The sequence below is a fragment of the Parasteatoda tepidariorum genome, chromosome 6 (genome assembly GCF_982258835.1).
Source record: "Parasteatoda tepidariorum strain Cologne lab strain chromosome 6, Ptep-v5.0, whole genome shotgun sequence".
In the NCBI taxonomy this organism is placed as follows: Eukaryota; Metazoa; Arthropoda; class Arachnida; order Araneae; family Theridiidae; genus Parasteatoda; species Parasteatoda tepidariorum.
The window spans coordinates 2,631,621-2,649,474 of NC_141760.1; the positions used below are offsets into that span (position 1 = coordinate 2,631,621).

A 17,854-nucleotide genomic window follows, 5' to 3' on the forward strand; every position below is an offset into this window, starting at 1 on the left:
TCTTTATGGGCACCTTAAATTAGATTTCGGTTTGTAATAAATTCAATAATGTAAAATAATACTTAAACATATAATATCAAAATTAGTTTTCACATTTAAAAATAAAAGTTTTGTTTAAAAAAAATACCTAATTAATTAAGAAACACTTCTTTATATATTCTTTTCAATAATAGATTACGTTCAGAACAAGGTAACGAACGGCGATCACAAAGTCAGTCCCACTGAAAATAATCTACAAGAAACGATATCAAGTCGCGACAAAGAAGAAGAACAAAAATAAAAGGTGCGGAAACGAACATGCGAGATCACGATATATGTTCTCAAAACTGATTCTGATTCTACCGCTCATCAATCAAAGCCGTTTCAATATTACGATACGAACATCGTCTTCGCCAGCTCGAGTTGGCACGCAAGAGATCCTTGCGTGTCTTGTATCGCTATATCGTTCGTCTTCTTTACTCGACGGCTTAAATCAGATTTCTGATGCATCGCCTGGGACGAAGGTCGCTGTATCGGCCTGCCGATACAGGCATTAAATCGATATGTCGCGATATATCGATTTATAGCCCAGTCCTAATATTGACTATTATTTTAAAGCTAAAAATTATGAAAGAGTGTCATATTCTCATTTATTTTTGAGGGAATAATTAGAAATGTTCATTCAAGTGGCATGTTTACAAGAATGGACACAGCAAAAAATGGATCTTTTGTCTTTTGAGTTTTTAACCCAAATTTAGAAACTACCCTTACGAAAATTTAAGGTTGATTTGAGGTATATTTGGGGTATAATTTTTATTGCTGAGAAAACAGCAATCAATAAATTACACCCTCGTGAAGGTTGTAATTAAAGTGCACGAGGTTGTTTTGTATATATTTCAGCCTATTTTGAGGTTGTTTAAAATCAACTTCAAATCAACCAGGCTGATGAGGTGATTCTCAAGGTATACGAGGTTGATTTTCTGACACTTGTAACAAAAGAGGTACTTACGAGGTATAAAAAATATACCTTTTTTCAACTAAAGAGAGTGAAGTATTAATTGAGGTGTATGAAGTCATTTTATTTATACCTAAGGTTGTTTAAAGTACACTTCATATCAACTAGCTCACTTCCCAGAGTTCCGTGCAAATGGCGTGTGTGTTTACAATCGAAAGTTTCCTCGAAATTCGGTAAGTGTGCTTGACATTTATTAATTTAGCTTTATCACTTTTAATCAAATATGCTTCAATTTTCGAACTTAAATTTCATTATTTTTGTTTTAAAGACGCGTCCTGATCTTACATTATTTAAGTCGGAAGATATTCTTTGAGGCTATTGTTGTAGGCTTAGCAATAAGACAGAACAATCGAAATATTTCTCGTCGCTGTTTAGGGTAACGTTACTGGTGAATCGTTACAGCAGGTTACGCACAGTATATTTTATTGTTTGTAATTTATTCAAATGTAACTATTCTTTTTGTTTTGCTTAAATGTATATGTTTTAACTCAGCAGTATGCAAGCTGATTGAGTAAAAGATTCATAATTTCTCTTATAAATAAATCACTGAAAATTGAAAGATTTTTAAAATAGCAATTTTGCTTTGAAATTCTGCTATAGCTGTATGCTTATCGTTTGCTTGGATATCTGTTGCAAAGTTTATATTGTTGTTTATGAGTGAAAAAAATGTGTATAATAACACTGCATTTTAAATCTGATTAACATACAATTTCTTTTTGTAATATAGGGGCCGTTCAAAAAGTACGTACACAAAAATGGAGAAATTTTAAACCCCTCCCCCCCCCCTTCGTACATTACCGTACATAAGGTCTTACTCCCCCCCCCTTAGAGTACGTACATTTTATTAGTCTACCCCCCTTTTTCATAAAAATTAAAATAATTATGTTTTAAATAAAATTAAATATTTACTTAAGGAGTGTGTAGGATAAAGTCAAATTTAAATTTGGTGTATGTTTATAAAGTACGTACTTTGTATAATACCTCCCCCCTCCCCATCGTACAAAACCGTACATAATAGCAAATCCCCTCCCCCCCCCTTCGGGATGTACGTACTTTTTGAACGGCCCCTATATATATATATATATATATATATATATGGGTCATTCTCACAAAAACAGTCATTTTCATGTCCCCAGTGTATTTTATGTTTGTTTTACAGCTTACGAAAAAAAAAATTCAGGGAAAGTGTCCTTCAGAATGCAAGCTAACAAAAGAATAAAAATAAAAATATCAATTTTTATTTTTTATTTATTTTAGGTAATTAAAATATACCAATATGTCATTCCCTCACTTGTCCCCACTGCTGATTTAGAAAAAGAAAAAAATTGTTTCTGAAATAAATTTTTTTTTTTTACAAATTCGTGTTTTTTATTTCAGAATACTGAAATATAGAATTCAGAAAATCAATTTTAAATTTAATTTCTGATAAAAATATTAACACAGCACTATTTTAAACTTTGTCCCCAGTGTTTCGCGTCATTCCCTAACAACAATGTTCTTATCACCTGCAATCTTCTTAGAATAAAAATATTTTAATAAAAACTTCAGAAGTTAACAACTGGCAACATAGAACAAAATTGCAGTATGTTTCCAACTTCAACTTAAAGAGGCTTTGCTGTGGAATAAATTTGAATGAATCAAACCAGGTAAAATTTTTTACATTTGTCATTCCCTCATGTCATTTTTTAGAGTAAAATAAAATACAACTTCATCGAGAAAGTGGATAATTATATGTTGCTTTCTTGTATGAATATAATTGTATGTGATTGATTTCAGAAATTAATTAGGCCTAACTGTTATTTTAAATTTTATTGAATTCGTCATTCCCTCACTAGTGTATAAAGTGAGGGAATGACGCTGAAGTGAGGGAATGATTCAAGATGGGTATATTATCAAATTTTTTTTTGTTTAATCATGCCAGCCAATTTTATTTCCCAAACCTGTAAAAACTATTAAATATATAAGACTAAATTATAATAAATATTAGATATACTTAGTATGTTATCATTTTCAAACTTTAGGTAGATGTAACTTAGATAAAAACATGTATTAAAATAAAATATCATTCCCTCACTATTAGCGCCATTCCCTCACTTTTTAAATAGTGAAAATAATTAATTTACTTATTAATTAATTTGAAAAATAAATTAAAGAATTAATAAATTAATTTATTAAATCAATTTATTTATTTATTAAATTAACTAATTAATTATGAATTATTATAAATAAATTAATTATAAATTAATTATTTAAAAAATTAATTAATTTAAATATTAAGTATAATTTATAGGATATATACTTTCTTTATAATGCCATTACATATTTCTATTAATATAAAAAGTTTCGGAGGTTTTTATTCAGTTTACTTTTTTGGGATTTTATGAACTGAAAAATGACAGTTTTCGTGAGAATGACCCATATATATATATATATATATATATATATATATATATATATATATATATATATATATATATATATATATATATATATATATATATGGTGTCCCGAAGCGAACGCATCAACTCTCCACAGCTAGATTCCATGTTGGGAGCACATAAAAACTGCTCAAGGAAGCGTTCCTGTACGATCCATAGTTTACGAGAAACAAAGTAGGACGTCACTGCGGGTGCAAGAAAAAACACTTTATTGAACATATCAACAGCAGTATACAACGCACAATTTAAATCAGATGTTCAAAGTGTTCGTTTTAAACATCATCGTCTGGAAAGATATGCAAATATTGTTGCTGATATGTCCAATAAAGTGTTTAATGTCTTGCATCGGCTGTGACGTCATACTTTGTTTTTTGTATTTTTCTTGTAAACTATGGATCGTACAGGAACGCTTCTTTGGGCAGTTTTTATGTGCTCCCCACAAGGAATCCAGCTGTGCAGAGTTTATGCGGTCGTTTCGGGACACCCTGTATATACACAGAGTTTATCCACAGTTCCCTGATATTGATGAGATGACCTAGGTTGTAAATAGCACATGTGCAGCAGCGAAAAAGAAGTGGCTAGAAAGCTACTGCTCAGCTTTGCCTTGGGAAATAGTTCTGAATTTATACCGAAAAGAAAAAGTAATCTCTCCTAATAAACTACGGAATTAATATAATTGTTGATAACAATAGTTTGCTAGATATTTGGTAATTGAACACTGGTAACTGTACTAGCTCACTTTTTCATGTTTGATCACGAAACTGCTATTTTTCTCTACATGTTATTTTTTCACAATTTACTCACATTAATTATTTACTAAGCAGATTGTCATTACTTATTAGAATATTGAGCAGAATTAAATAAAACCCGATTTCAAGTTTATATGACAATTTGTTTGAAGGTTATGAGCAGTTTTATGCAGCTGTTTATGGTGCACAACTTCAAAAATTAGCGAATTTTGGAAATCTTAAATTTTTTAGAAAGAAGTCAGTACCTATAGTTTCTTATGCAATTTTAATGCTGAATTGAATAAAATCATTTGCAAATAAAAACATTTATTGTTGAAAGTTACATGCATTTTTTTGAATTTCATCCTATGGGATGTGTTTTTATATTTAAACAAATGTTTGTAACAACTAACTATTTGTTTTATTCTGCTTGGCATTATAAGTTATATAGGAGATATTATACTCAACTTCTTTTAAAAGTATTATTTCAAATCATTTTCTCTTAGACATTTTCCTCAAATAAAATTGCTCACAACTTTAAAATAAATGCTCCTTATCAGCTTGTAATTAGTTATATTCGATTGAGTGTAAAAAAAAAAAAAATTTGGTACATAACTTTAAAATTTTAATTTATTGAATGATTGTTGATTCTTGATTACATTGATTAAAAAATATTAAAATAACTATTTTGAGAAACTCTGATGTGATTGACAATAACGGGAGTCCTTTTCAGAATTAGAGTCAAAAATTTGTAAAAAAAAGCTATTAGTTTCATGAAGTCTGACAAAAAGTTTAAAAATATAGACTAGGTTTATTAAGTTTAAAGATTTGCAAGAAAAAAATAAGAAAATCTAATTATCAAACTTACAAGTACTATAATGATACCAGATGTATAGGAAAATAAAAAGTGTTAAAATTTCATAATAAGATAGGAATTATTTATTTGAATTTCGGTAAAGGTCTTTAATGGTAGTGCTTTCTTCAGTGTATTTTATTTTGTGGCTGTGGTACCTGTCATGCTTTTTAGCTACGAGGATTGAATAGAAATGGCAGAAGGAGAATGCTATTTATCTGATAAAGAAAATTAATTTCATCCAGTTAATTTAAATCATAAAAATGATTCTAATATTTTAAAACCTGCCACTATTATTGTAAATATGACTTTCTTACTAATTCACTTTTTTTCTTTTAGGTTCCAATAATCACAAGTTTCAACAGGTTGACGGAAACAGTATTTAAAATAATTTTGTTGGCTTGTAAAAAAATGAAATTTTAGTTTTAAATAAAAGTAATTTGAATTTCAGATGACTAATTATTTAAATTTGTAGTTTTATAGCTTTAAAAATTCAAGCACCTTAGACAACTATCTTCTAAAAATATGAGTTCCCATTAATAATTTTTTAAAACTGCAGAATTTGGATAAGTGTCATTATTATTTTTTTTAATTTTTTTTTATTTATTTCCAATTAGCTGCACAATCGGTATTGCCGCTGAGCAGACCAAGTGCGTTCTCCAGAGGTGGTATCCACTCTTTCAGAACCACCACAATGGGTGTGATACCGTTGGTCATGTTAATTTGGACGTCTAGTTTCTGCCATACTAGATGGCAGCACCGAGACTCTATTTGGATGCTAATGTGCACTAGGAATTTAATTTTGCCGGAAATGCCAAGAGCCAATGAGGCACTCCAGGGATCTTTTACATGCCGCATAATCATACGACATGGCCGCTGAGGATTTTCTGCATCCCGAAAATCCGGTGTCTGGGCCGGGGATCGAACCCGCAGACTTGGGCTCAGAAGGCCGACGACAAACCAACTGCGCCACCCAGCGTGTGTTATTATAAGATGACTTAATTCAATCAATTAAAATTACAGAAGAATTATGCATTTGAAACTTTCTTTTGCAGCTTAACAAAAGAAGCAATTACTGCCGAATGTTTAGTATTAAAAACTTCAGGTTGATAAATAAAGATCTCTACTAGTGAAAAAATGTAATGATATACATTATTCTTTATATAACATAAATAATATCTTTATATATAATATATTTTTTATATAGTGAGGTTAAAAATTTATAAACTACGTGGTCCGTATAACACCTCATCTTCGTTAGTACTAAAAAAACAGCTTTAGGTTGAGCTACATAAGACTGAAGTGTAAAATGTCGCATCTTTGGTTGATAAATTAATACTTCTAAAGATACAAAAATATATACTTGAGGTTACAAAATAATAACTTAAGGTAGAACATGGAACACATGACGTTAATAAAAAATAAACTTTCCAAGTGTTGAAAATTCACTTCAGGTTGATTTATAACAACCAGAAGTGTAAAATGGCACACCTTAGGTTGAAATATATATACCTCTACAAGCATAAAGTTAGATACCTGAGGTTGAAAAATAATTACCTGAGGTAGAAAAAATTACACCCGAGGAAGATTTATAATAAGCTGAAGTGTAAAATGGCACACCATAGGTTTAAAAATATATACCCCTACAAGCATAAAATTAGATACCAGAGGTTGAAAAATAATTACCTGAAGTACAACGAAATACACCTGAAGTTGATTTACAATAACCTGAAGTGTAAAATGAAGCACCTTAGGTTGTTGAATAAATACTTCCACAAGTGTAAAAAAATATACTTCAGGCTGATCAGTAATAACCTAAGGTTGAAAATGAAGCAATTTAAAGTAGTAAATATTTACCTCTCCACCGATGTAAAATTAAACACCTCAGGTTGAAACACATATACCTCTGGAGGTATATTTGAGGTTGATTTTGAGGTATTCATTTGCACCCTTTTCAACCTTAACGACGTATTTAAATAACAACCTCCTTTATACCTTTAAAATATACCTCGTTTATACCTCATTTATACCTCGATTTTTTCATAAGGGTAAATGGGAAACTGCGTTCTTCCATACCCAATTTTAAAATGTTTCTCGGCACTTAAACAATGACGAAATGTTTTAAATGTTGTTAAACTAAATTTTAATTAACAAGTGTAAATTTTCTATAGGGTGAACAGTTTTTAAAATTTATTGTTCGATATTTTCTATCTTCGAACGTGTTTTACACTTGTTAATATAGCTGTTTTAAACGCATTTATGTATATTGAAAAAACAAAAACTTAAAATTTACTATAGAGATTTTCGCCTTTCAGTTATTGAATATTTAGTCGGACTTTCTCTAAAAAATTCATCATCTCCAAAAAGACATATAACAAATTCTGTCGGTCTCTTGGCCTGAAAAGTCTTTGAAACTGAGACGAGGTGTCCAATGTCAAAGACCGTGATTACTCACTATTAGGCATCCAAAATGTAAACATTGTTGTTTTCACATTATTTTTGAAAATATATTTTTTTTTCCAAAAATTCCTTTGATACACATTTGACTTTAACGTCTTTAAAAACTAATAAAAATATGCTCAGTTCCCTTAGAAAAATTTGCCATAGAGAAGCCTATGGTAATCTATGGCTACCATAGAAATTTGTATGGCAAGATACCATACGCCTATGATTACAATAGAGATTTGTATGGCACTACCCCATAAGCCTATGGCTACCATAGAAATTTGTATGGCAAGATACCATAGGCCAATGGTAACCACCCAGGTTAAAATTTTTGCTGGAATTTGTTTGCTAGACAAGCATATAAAGCTATGTACCAGCTAAAATACCAGCATATACTACCATAAATCTTTGCTGGTTCCAGCATAATTACTAGCATTCCATACCATGAATTGGCACACTTTATTGCTGGTCCAGCATACATAAACCAACTTGTGTTGCTTGAATATCTTGCTGGTCCAGCATAATAAACCAGCTTGTGTTGCTTAAATATCTTGCTGGTCCAGCATACATAAACCAACTTGTGTTGCTTGAATATCTTGCTGCTCTTGCAACAACCAAGACCACAACTTGCTTGTTTTTTATGCTTTACTAGCAATAATTCCCTAGCAACAGATGCTTTTTTTTATTGCTATTCCAAGCATAATTCTCTACCAACAGTTGCTTGGAATCTTTGCTATTCTAGCATAAAAATCCGACCATCAGTTGCTGGGAATCCCTGCTATTCTAGCATTATTTTCCTACCATCAGTTGCTTGAAATCTCTGCTATTCTAGCATTACTTTCCTACCACCAGTTGCTTGAAATCCCTGCTATTCTAGCATTACTTTCCTACCACCAGTTGCTTGAAATCTCTGCTATTCTAGCATTACTTTCCTACCACTAGTTGCTTGAAATCTCTGCTACTCTAGCTTTACTTTTTATTTTGTTCGGTGACAATTTCATTTTATTGCTGTCATATATTAATATCAAAGTCAGTGTTTACATTCTCATTAGATTTTGATTTTAATTCCACTTAGGTTCTTGCAATGCTTTTTTACATTTTCTTACATATGTTAGGGCTTTATATTTTTATTTTGTGTTTAATTTTTGCTTGCCATTAAATTGTTTTTCACCATGCCTCTGCGTTTTACTATCTTATAACTAATATTTCTTAAGTATCCACATATACTTGTACAATGTTCTGTTACATATTTATACATAGCTTATAGGGTCATCACTTAACTAGATTTGCAGGATTACTGGTTGACAATTATTTTGCTTCAATATCATCAACGGGACTGTCCCTGGCCATATCATCTGCTGTTGTTACCGAAAATGCTTTTAACAATTTATCCTTTTCTTAAGTTTACAACTTTTTCGTCATAGCGATTCCCTATACCCAATTAATTTTTATTTACTATCCCTGACCAAGTGTCAATAGCAATTATTAATTTTACCAATTTTAATCATGTCTTAAACATGTTTTGTATTTACCAATGTTTCTATATTGCGTTCTCTTTTCTAACTGTGCTTAACACAACTCAACATAAATTTTCTGAGTTTTATATCCCTCACTAGTAGGGGATCAACTAATTTAGCCTGTTTTCTATTCTTAGCTTTTCATAGTCTAATACCATCTCTTTTTTATAGGTAAAATTTTGTTCACATACCACCACTGGTTGCACCGTTACATATTCGACTTTTGTCCCGTTTTGTCTATTTTAAACTAATTTCACTTCGACCACCTGCCCCACTCTTTATCTTATGAATTTTCATAGTATTTTATTGTTTTAGTAGTCTGTTTAATTTTTAGTTTAGTATCACATATCAAAATTTAAAAAATTTTCATACTCGCTCCGACCATCGCACCATTATTTAAATTCGCTTTCCTTTAGGTTTCTATAATATCTGACGCTTATCTAACTAATTATGGTACCACCCTTATGAAAATTTAAGGTTGATTTGAGGTATTAAGGTTGTTTTGAGGTATATTTAAGGTTGCAGAGAAAACAGCAATAAAAATTATACCTCGTAAAGGTTGTGATTAAGGTGTACGAGGTTGATTTATATATACTTCAGCTTGTTTTCAGGTTGTTTAAAATTCACTTCAAATCAACCAGACTGATAAGGAGATTTTTAAGGTATACCAGGTTTATTTTCTTACACTTGTAACAAAAGAGGTATTTTTGAGGTATAAAAATTTTTACCTTATTTCAACTAACGATAAAAAGGTATTTATTGAGGTATATGAAGTCATTTTATTTATACCTAAGCTTATTTTGAGGTTGTTTTAAATTCACTTCAAATCATCCAGACTGATAAGATGATTTTTAAGGTATACGAGGCTGTTTCTCTTACACTTGTAACAAAAGAGGTATTTATGAGGTATAAAAAAATCAACCTTATTTCAACTAACGAGAGTGAGGTAATTACGAGGTATAAAAAATATACCTTTTTTTACTAACGATATTTAGGTATTTATGAGGTATAAAAAAATATACCTTATTTCAACTAAAGAGAGTGAGGTATTTATTGAGGTGTTGAAGTCATTTTTTTTTTCCTAAGCTTGTTTTAAGGTTGCTTAAAGTACACTTCATATTAACTAACTCACTTCCCAGAGTTCCATGCGAGCCGGCAAATGGCGTGTGTGTTGACAATCGAAAGTCTATTCGAAATTCGGTAAGTGTGCTTGACATTTATTAATTTAGTTTTATCACTTTTAATCAAATATGCTTCGATTTTGAAACTTAAATTTTATTATTTTTGTTTTAACGACGCGTCCTGATCTTAAATAATTTAAGTTGGAGGATATTCTTAGAGGCTATCGTTGTAGGCTTAGCAATGAGAGAAAAACCGAAATATTTCTCGTCACTGTTTTGAGTAACATTACTGGTGAATCGTTACAACAGGTTATGCACAGTATATTTTATTGTTTATAGTTCAGTCAAATAGAACTATTCTTTTTATTTTGCTTAAATGTATATGTTTTAACGTAGCAGTATGCACGCTGATTAATTGAGAAAAATGTTCACAATTTCTCTTATAAATAAATCATTGAAAATTGAAAGATTTTTAAAATAGCAATTTTGCTTTGAAATTCTACTATAGCTGTATGCTTATCGTTTGGATATTTGTTGCAAAGTTTATATATATATATATATATATATATATATATGTTTATATATATATATGTTTATATATATATATATATATATATATATATATATATATATATATATATATATATATATATATATATATATATATATATATATATATATATATATATATATATATATATATATTTACAGAGCTTATCCACAGTTCCCTGATATTACTGAGATGGCCTAGGCTGTTAATAGCACATGCGCGGCGGCGCAGAAGAAGAGACAAGCAAGCTACTGCTCAGCCTTCCCCTAGGATATAGTTCTGAATTTATACCTAAAAGAAAAAGTAATCTCTCCTAATAAACTACAGAATTTATGTAATTGTTGATAACAATAGTTTGCTAGATATTTGATAGTTGAAAACTAGTAACTGTACTAGCTCAGTTCTTCATGTTTGATCACAAAACTGCTATTTTCACTACATGTTATTTTCTCGCATTTTACCCACGTTAATTATTTACTAAGCAGATTGTTATTACTTATTAGAATATTGGGCAGAATGAAATTAAATCCGATTTCAAGTTTATATGACAATTTGTTTCAAGGTTATGAGCTTTTTCATGCAGCTGTTTATGGTTCACTACTTCAAAAATGTGCGAATTTCGGAAATCTTAAATATTTTAGAAATAAGTCAGTATAGTATGCAATTTTAATCCTGAATTGAATAAAATCAATTGCAAATAAAAACATTTATTGTTGAAAGTAATATGCATTATTTAGAGTTTCATCCTATGGGATGTGTATTTATATTTAAACAAGTGTTTGTAACAGCTAACTATTAGTTTTATTCTGCTCGGTATTATAAGTTATATAGGAGATATTATACTCAACTTATTTTAAAAGTATTATTTCAAATCATTCTCTCTTAGACATTTTCCTCACATAAAATTACTCACAACTTTAAAATAAATGCTCCTTATCAGCTTGTAATTTGTTCTATTCGATTGAGTGTAAAAAAAGAATAAAAATTGGTACATAACTTTAAAATTTTAATTTATTAAGCGATTGTAGATTCTTGATTACATTGATTAAAAATTATTAAAATAACTATTTTTTAAGAAACTCTGATGTGATTGACAATAACATAAGTCCTTTTCAGAATCAGCGTCAAAAGTTTAAAAAAAAGCTGCTAGTTTCATGAAGTCTGACAAAAAGTTGAAAAATATAGACTAGGTTTATTGAGTTTAAAGATTTTTAAAAAAGAAAGGGAAGGAAATCTAATTATTAAACTTACAAGTACCATAATGTTACAGATGTATAGAAAAATAAAAAGTGTTAAAATTGCATAATAAGATTGGAATTATACAGGGTGTTTATAAAGTCCCGGACCCATTTTGATGCTTAATAACTCATAAAATAATGAAGATAGATTAAAATTAATAACATTAATGGTTAGATGGACTCAAAAAGTTTCATGACCCTTGTCAATGAACTTCCACGTGTGCCCCCTTCGTCGCACGGAGAATATCATGTCGATAGTCAATTTCACGAGAGGTAGCTTTCTTTTTTACAGAAAAGACAATCTCATCAGTCGTATACTTAGACATGTTGGAAAACTTCGTATTTCCACAACTAGAAGAGCTTCAGCCACATGTCTTTTTGCAACAAGATGGTGCACCACCTCATTGGGGTATCATCGTTCGTAGTTCTTTGAATGACCATTTTACAGGAAGATAGATTGGGCGAGGAGGTCCAATTCCTTGGCCACCCAGATCACCTGATATAACGCCGCTGGACTTTTTTCTTTGGGGATTTATAAAGGACAATGTTTCCAGGAGGATCGTGTCGAACATTGATGGCCTAAAAGCCAGAATTACAACCGCAATAGCCTCTGTGGATGCCGACATGCTTGCCGCTACCAGGCGTGAAATTGACTATCGACTTGATATTCTCCGTGCGACGAAGGGGGCACACGTGGAAGTTCATTGACAAGGTTCATGAAAGTTTTTGAGTCTGTCTAACCATTTATGTTATTAACTTTAATCTATCTTTATTATTTTATGAGTTATTAAACATCAAAATGGGTCCGAGACTTTATAAACACCTGTATATTTGAATTTCTGTAAATTTTGTTAATGGTAATACTGTCTTCAGTGTATTTTATTTTGTGGCTGTGGTACATGTCATGCTTTTTAGCTACGAGGATTGAATAGAAATGGCAGAAGATATTTATCTGAAAAGGAAAATTAATTTCATCCAGTTAATTTAAATGATAAAAAAAATACTTTCTAATATTTTAAGACCTGCCACTATTATAGTAAGTATGACTTTCTTACTAATATATATATTTTTTTCTCTTAGGTTCCAATAATTACAAGTTTCAACATGTAGACGGAAATAGTATTTAAAATAATTTTGTTGGTTTGTAAAAAAAGTGAAATTTTAGTTTTAAATAAAAGTACTTTTAATTTCAGCTGACTAATTATTTAAATTTGTAGTTTTATAGCTTTAAAAATTCAAGCACCTTAGACAACTATCTTCTAAAAATACGAGTATGAGTTCCCATAAATAATTTTTACTAACAGTAGAATTTGGATAAGTGTTATTTTAAGATGATTTAAATCAATCTATTAAAATTATAGAAGAATTATGCATTTGAAACTTTCTTTTACAGCTTAACAAAAGAAGCAATTACTGCCGAAGGTTTAATATTAAAAATTTCAGGTTGATAAATGATCTCTACTAGTAAAAAAAATGTAATGTGCATTATTCTTCATATAATATATATAATATCTTTATATATATATATATTATATTTTTTATATAGTGAGTCTAAAAATTAATAAACTAGGTGGTCCGTATAGCACCTCACCTTTGTAAGTGCTAAAAAAAACGTCTTTGGTAGAACATGGAACACATGGCGCTAATTAAAAATAACCTTTCCAATTGTTGAAAATACACTTCAGGTTGATTTATAACAACCAGAAGTGTAAAATAGCCCACCTTAGATTGAAAAATATATACCTCTACAAGCATAAAATTATATACCTGAGGTTGAAGAATAATTACCTGAGGTAGAACAAAATACATTTGAGGTTGATTTATAACAACCAGAAGTGTAAAACGACACACCACAGGTTGAAAAATATCTACCTCTACAAGCATAAAATTAGATACCTGAGGTTGAAAAATAATTACCTGAAGTCGAACAAAATACACCTGAGGTTGATTTATAATAACCTGAAGTGTAAAATGACACACCTTAGGTTGTTGAATAAATACTTCCACAAGTGTAAAAAAATATACTTCAGGCTGAAACATATATACCTCTGGAGGTATATTTAAGGTATATTTGAGGTTGATTTTGAGGTATTCATTTGCACCCTTTTCAACCTTTACGACGTATTTAAACAACAACCTCCTTTATACCTTTAAAATATACCTCGTTTATACCTCATTTATACCTCGATTTTTTCATAAGGGCAATCAATCAAATTAACGTTTTTTATACTCGCTCCGACCTCCAGACCCACTTTCTATTTTCTTGTTTTTTATAGTTTTAACAAATATTGGTTGCCTGTACTCAATATATTTTGTTCCTAATCAACATAACCAATATTTTCTCCACTCGCTCCGACCACCGGACCCGTTTTCTAACAGATAGTACTAACCGTTTGAAATTTATTTGAATAAGAACCGCATACAAAAAGGATTCTGCAAGTAAAACAGGAGAAGTTTATCAAAGAAATTTAAAAAAAAGCTTTCTGGATATATATTTATTCTACAATTATTAAGTTTTGCATTTTTAATATCCACTGCGAAAGATTCTTGTAAGTAACTATTTTTTGATGTATGGTAAAATATCAACGAGAAATGTTGCCATAGCTGTATGGCAAAGATGTACCATAGCCTATGGAAAAATATTTCGTCATAAGCTGTAGTACATCTTAGTTTTATAGTAAAAATTTGCCATGTAAAAAAATGCCACAGGACATTCCTATGGGGTTTTGCCTATGGTAAAAATTTTCCATATACGTATGGCAAAATTTTGCCATGTAAAAAATGCCATAGGATATTCCTATGGGGTTTTACTATGGTAAAATTTTGTCATGCACTTTTGCCATATACGTATATGGCTTTATATGGCAAATTTTTTGCCATTGCGTATGGCAAAAAATTTGCCATATAAAAAAATGCCATAGGATATTCCTATGGGGTTTTACCTATGGCAAAATTTTGCGATACACTTTTGCCATATACGTATGGCAAAATTTTGCCATACATGTATGGCAAAAATTTGCCATAGGATATTCCTATGGTGTTTTGCCTATGGTAAAATTTTGCCTTATACGTATGGCAAAATTTTGCCATACATGTATGGCAAAAGTGTGTGGCAAAATTTTGCTATAGGCAAACCCCATAGGCATATCCTATGGCATTTTTTTATTGGAAACCTATGGCAAATTTTCCTAAGGGTTCAAAGAAATTTTATTCTATTTGTTTCTAATTGTATTGGTATAAGCGTTGTCCCGCAGTGGACTGATCGGTTACCAAACGGATCACTGGCTGCGGTCAGTGTGCAGGTGGGTGACCGCTTGGATCAGTCTGCTTAGGGACCGAGGGTGTGCGGTATTGGTCCTTGTTAAACTGTTCTACCGTTAAGTGCTCGACTTCGCTTGCAGGTCGTCAGGCTGCCGAAGCGGGGGTGTTATCCCCTCTGCAGAAGATCAAAATTGCGATGGCATGTTTTCGGATCAACCTCAGGGATGTTTCCCAGACCGTCGCCCATAGCCCTTAGGAAAATTTGCCATAGAGAAGCCTATGGTAATCTATGGCAACCTATGGCTACCATAGAAATTTGTATGGCAAGATACCATACGCCTATGGTTACCATAGAGATTTGTATGGCCCAACCCCATAAGCCTATGGCTACCATAGAAATTTATATGGCAAGATACCATACGCCTATGGTTACCATAGAGATTTGTATGGCAAAACCCTAAAAGCCTATGGCTACCATAAAGATTTGTATGGCAGTATACCATAGACTAATGGTAACCATAAGGATTTGTATGGCACGTCACCATTGGCCTATGGCAACCACAGAAATTTGTATGGCAGTATACCATAGGCCAATGGTAACCTTAAAGATTTGTATGGCAGTATACCATAGAGAAAAGCTGATCTAGATCTCCACCAACGAAACAACAACTTCTATGGAGTCCTCAAAAATATCTTCTAAAAGAGATAAATATCCATTATTTCACCCCGAAGTTAATTAAATTCAACATGTAAACCCACAAGGCATTCCTGGTGAGTCTTTTCCGGCCTCCGGGTGGCCAATTTTTCCAATTTTGAGTGTTTCAAATCCGATGTTCCATTGATTTAGGCTTAGAGTATCAGACCGCCATATTAACGTGTCATCCACTACAAGTGGAATCTTTCGCTAACTTTGGCTACTTATTTTTATATTTTTTCGATCTCATTCTTGGTCAAAATTTTTTTATTGCAAACGCCTATGCAATTATCTATCTGAATTTATTAAGTTTTTTAATTTCCGGTTGTCTGGTACTTTTATCAGTGTTTACATTCTCATTAGTTTTTTATTTTAATTCCACTTAGGTTCTGGCATTGCTTTTTTACATTATCTTACATATGTTAGGGCTTTATATTTATATTTTGTGTTTAATTTTTGCTTGCCATTAAATTGTTTTTTTTTTTTATCATGTCTCTGTGTTTTACTATTTTACAACTAATATTTCTTAAGTATCCACATATATTTGTACAATGTTCTGTTACATGTTTATACATAGCTTAGGGTCATCACTCAACTAGATTTGCTGGATTACTGGTTGACAATTGTTTTGCTTCAATATCATCAACTGGACAGTCCCTGGCCATATCATCTGCTGCTGTAACCAAAAATGCTTTTAACAATTTAATCTTTCCTTAAGTTTACAACTTTTTCGTCATAGTGATTCCCTATACCCAATTAACTTTTATTTACTATCCCTGACCAAGTGTAAATTTGTCAATAACAATTATTAATTCCACCAATTTTAATCATGTCTTAAACATGTTTTGTATTTACCAATGTTTCTATATTGCGTTCTCATTTCTAACTGTGCTAAACACAACTCAACATAAATTTTCTGAGTTTTATATCTCTCACTATTAGGGGATCAACTAATTTAGCCTGTTTTCTATTCTTAGCTTTTCATAGTCTAATACCATCTTTTTTATAGATAAAATTTTGCTCACATGCCACCACTAGTTGCACCGTTACATATTCAGCTTTTGTCCCGTTTGATCTATTTTAAACTAATTTCGCTTCGACCACCAGCCCCACTCTTTATCTTTTGAGTTTTAATAGTATTTTATTGTTTTAGTAGTCTGTTTAATTTTTAGTTTAGTATCACATATCAAAATTTAAAGAATTTTCATACTCGCTCCGACCATCGGACCGTTATTTTGCTTCGCGTTCTTTTAGGTTCCTCTAATATCTGACGCTTATCTAACTAATTATGATACCAATCAATCAAATTAACACTTTTTATACTCGCTCCGACCTCCGGACCCACTTTCTATTTTCTTGTTTTTACAGCTTTAGCAAATATTAGTTGCCTGTACTCAATATATTTTGTTCCTAATCAACATAACCAATATTTTCCCCACTCGCTCCGACCACCAGACCCATTTTCTAACGGTTAGTACTAACTGTTTGAAATTTATTTGAATAAGAACCGCATACAAAAAGGATTCTGCAAGTAAAACAGGAGAAGTTTATCAAAGAAATTTAAAAAAAAGCTTTCTGGATATATATTTATTCTACAATTATTAAGTTTTGCATTTTTAATATCCATTGCGAAAGATTCTTGTAAGTAATTATTTTTTGACGTATGGTAAAATATCAACGAGAAATGTTGCCATAGCTGTATGGCAAAGGTGTACCATAACCTATGGAAAAAATATTTCTTCATAAACTATAGCACATCTTAGTTTTATGGCAAAAATTTGCCATGTAAAAAAATGCCATAGGATATTCCTATGGGGTTTTGCCTATGGCAAAATTTTGCCATACACTTTTGCCATACACTTATGGCAAAGCTGCGCCATACAAAAAAATGCCATAGGATATTCCTATGGGGTTTTGCCTATGGCAAAATTTTGCCATTCAAAAAAATGCCATAGAATATTCCTATGGGGTTTTGCCTATGGCAAAAATTTGCCATACATGTATGGCTAAATTCT

General features: G+C 31.1%; 1 long non-coding RNA gene across 1 annotated transcript; it reads left to right on the forward strand.

Annotated features, from left to right (window-relative positions):
• Positions 1 to 10,115: 10,115 nt before the first annotated feature.
• Positions 10,116 to 13,062, forward strand: LOC147807447 (uncharacterized). The gene is made up of 3 exons (XR_015434889.1): positions 10,116 to 10,175; positions 10,808 to 10,949; positions 12,965 to 13,062. It is a non-coding gene; the product is annotated as an uncharacterized LOC147807447 (long non-coding RNA).
• The last annotated feature ends 4,792 nt before the right edge of the window (positions 13,063 to 17,854 follow it).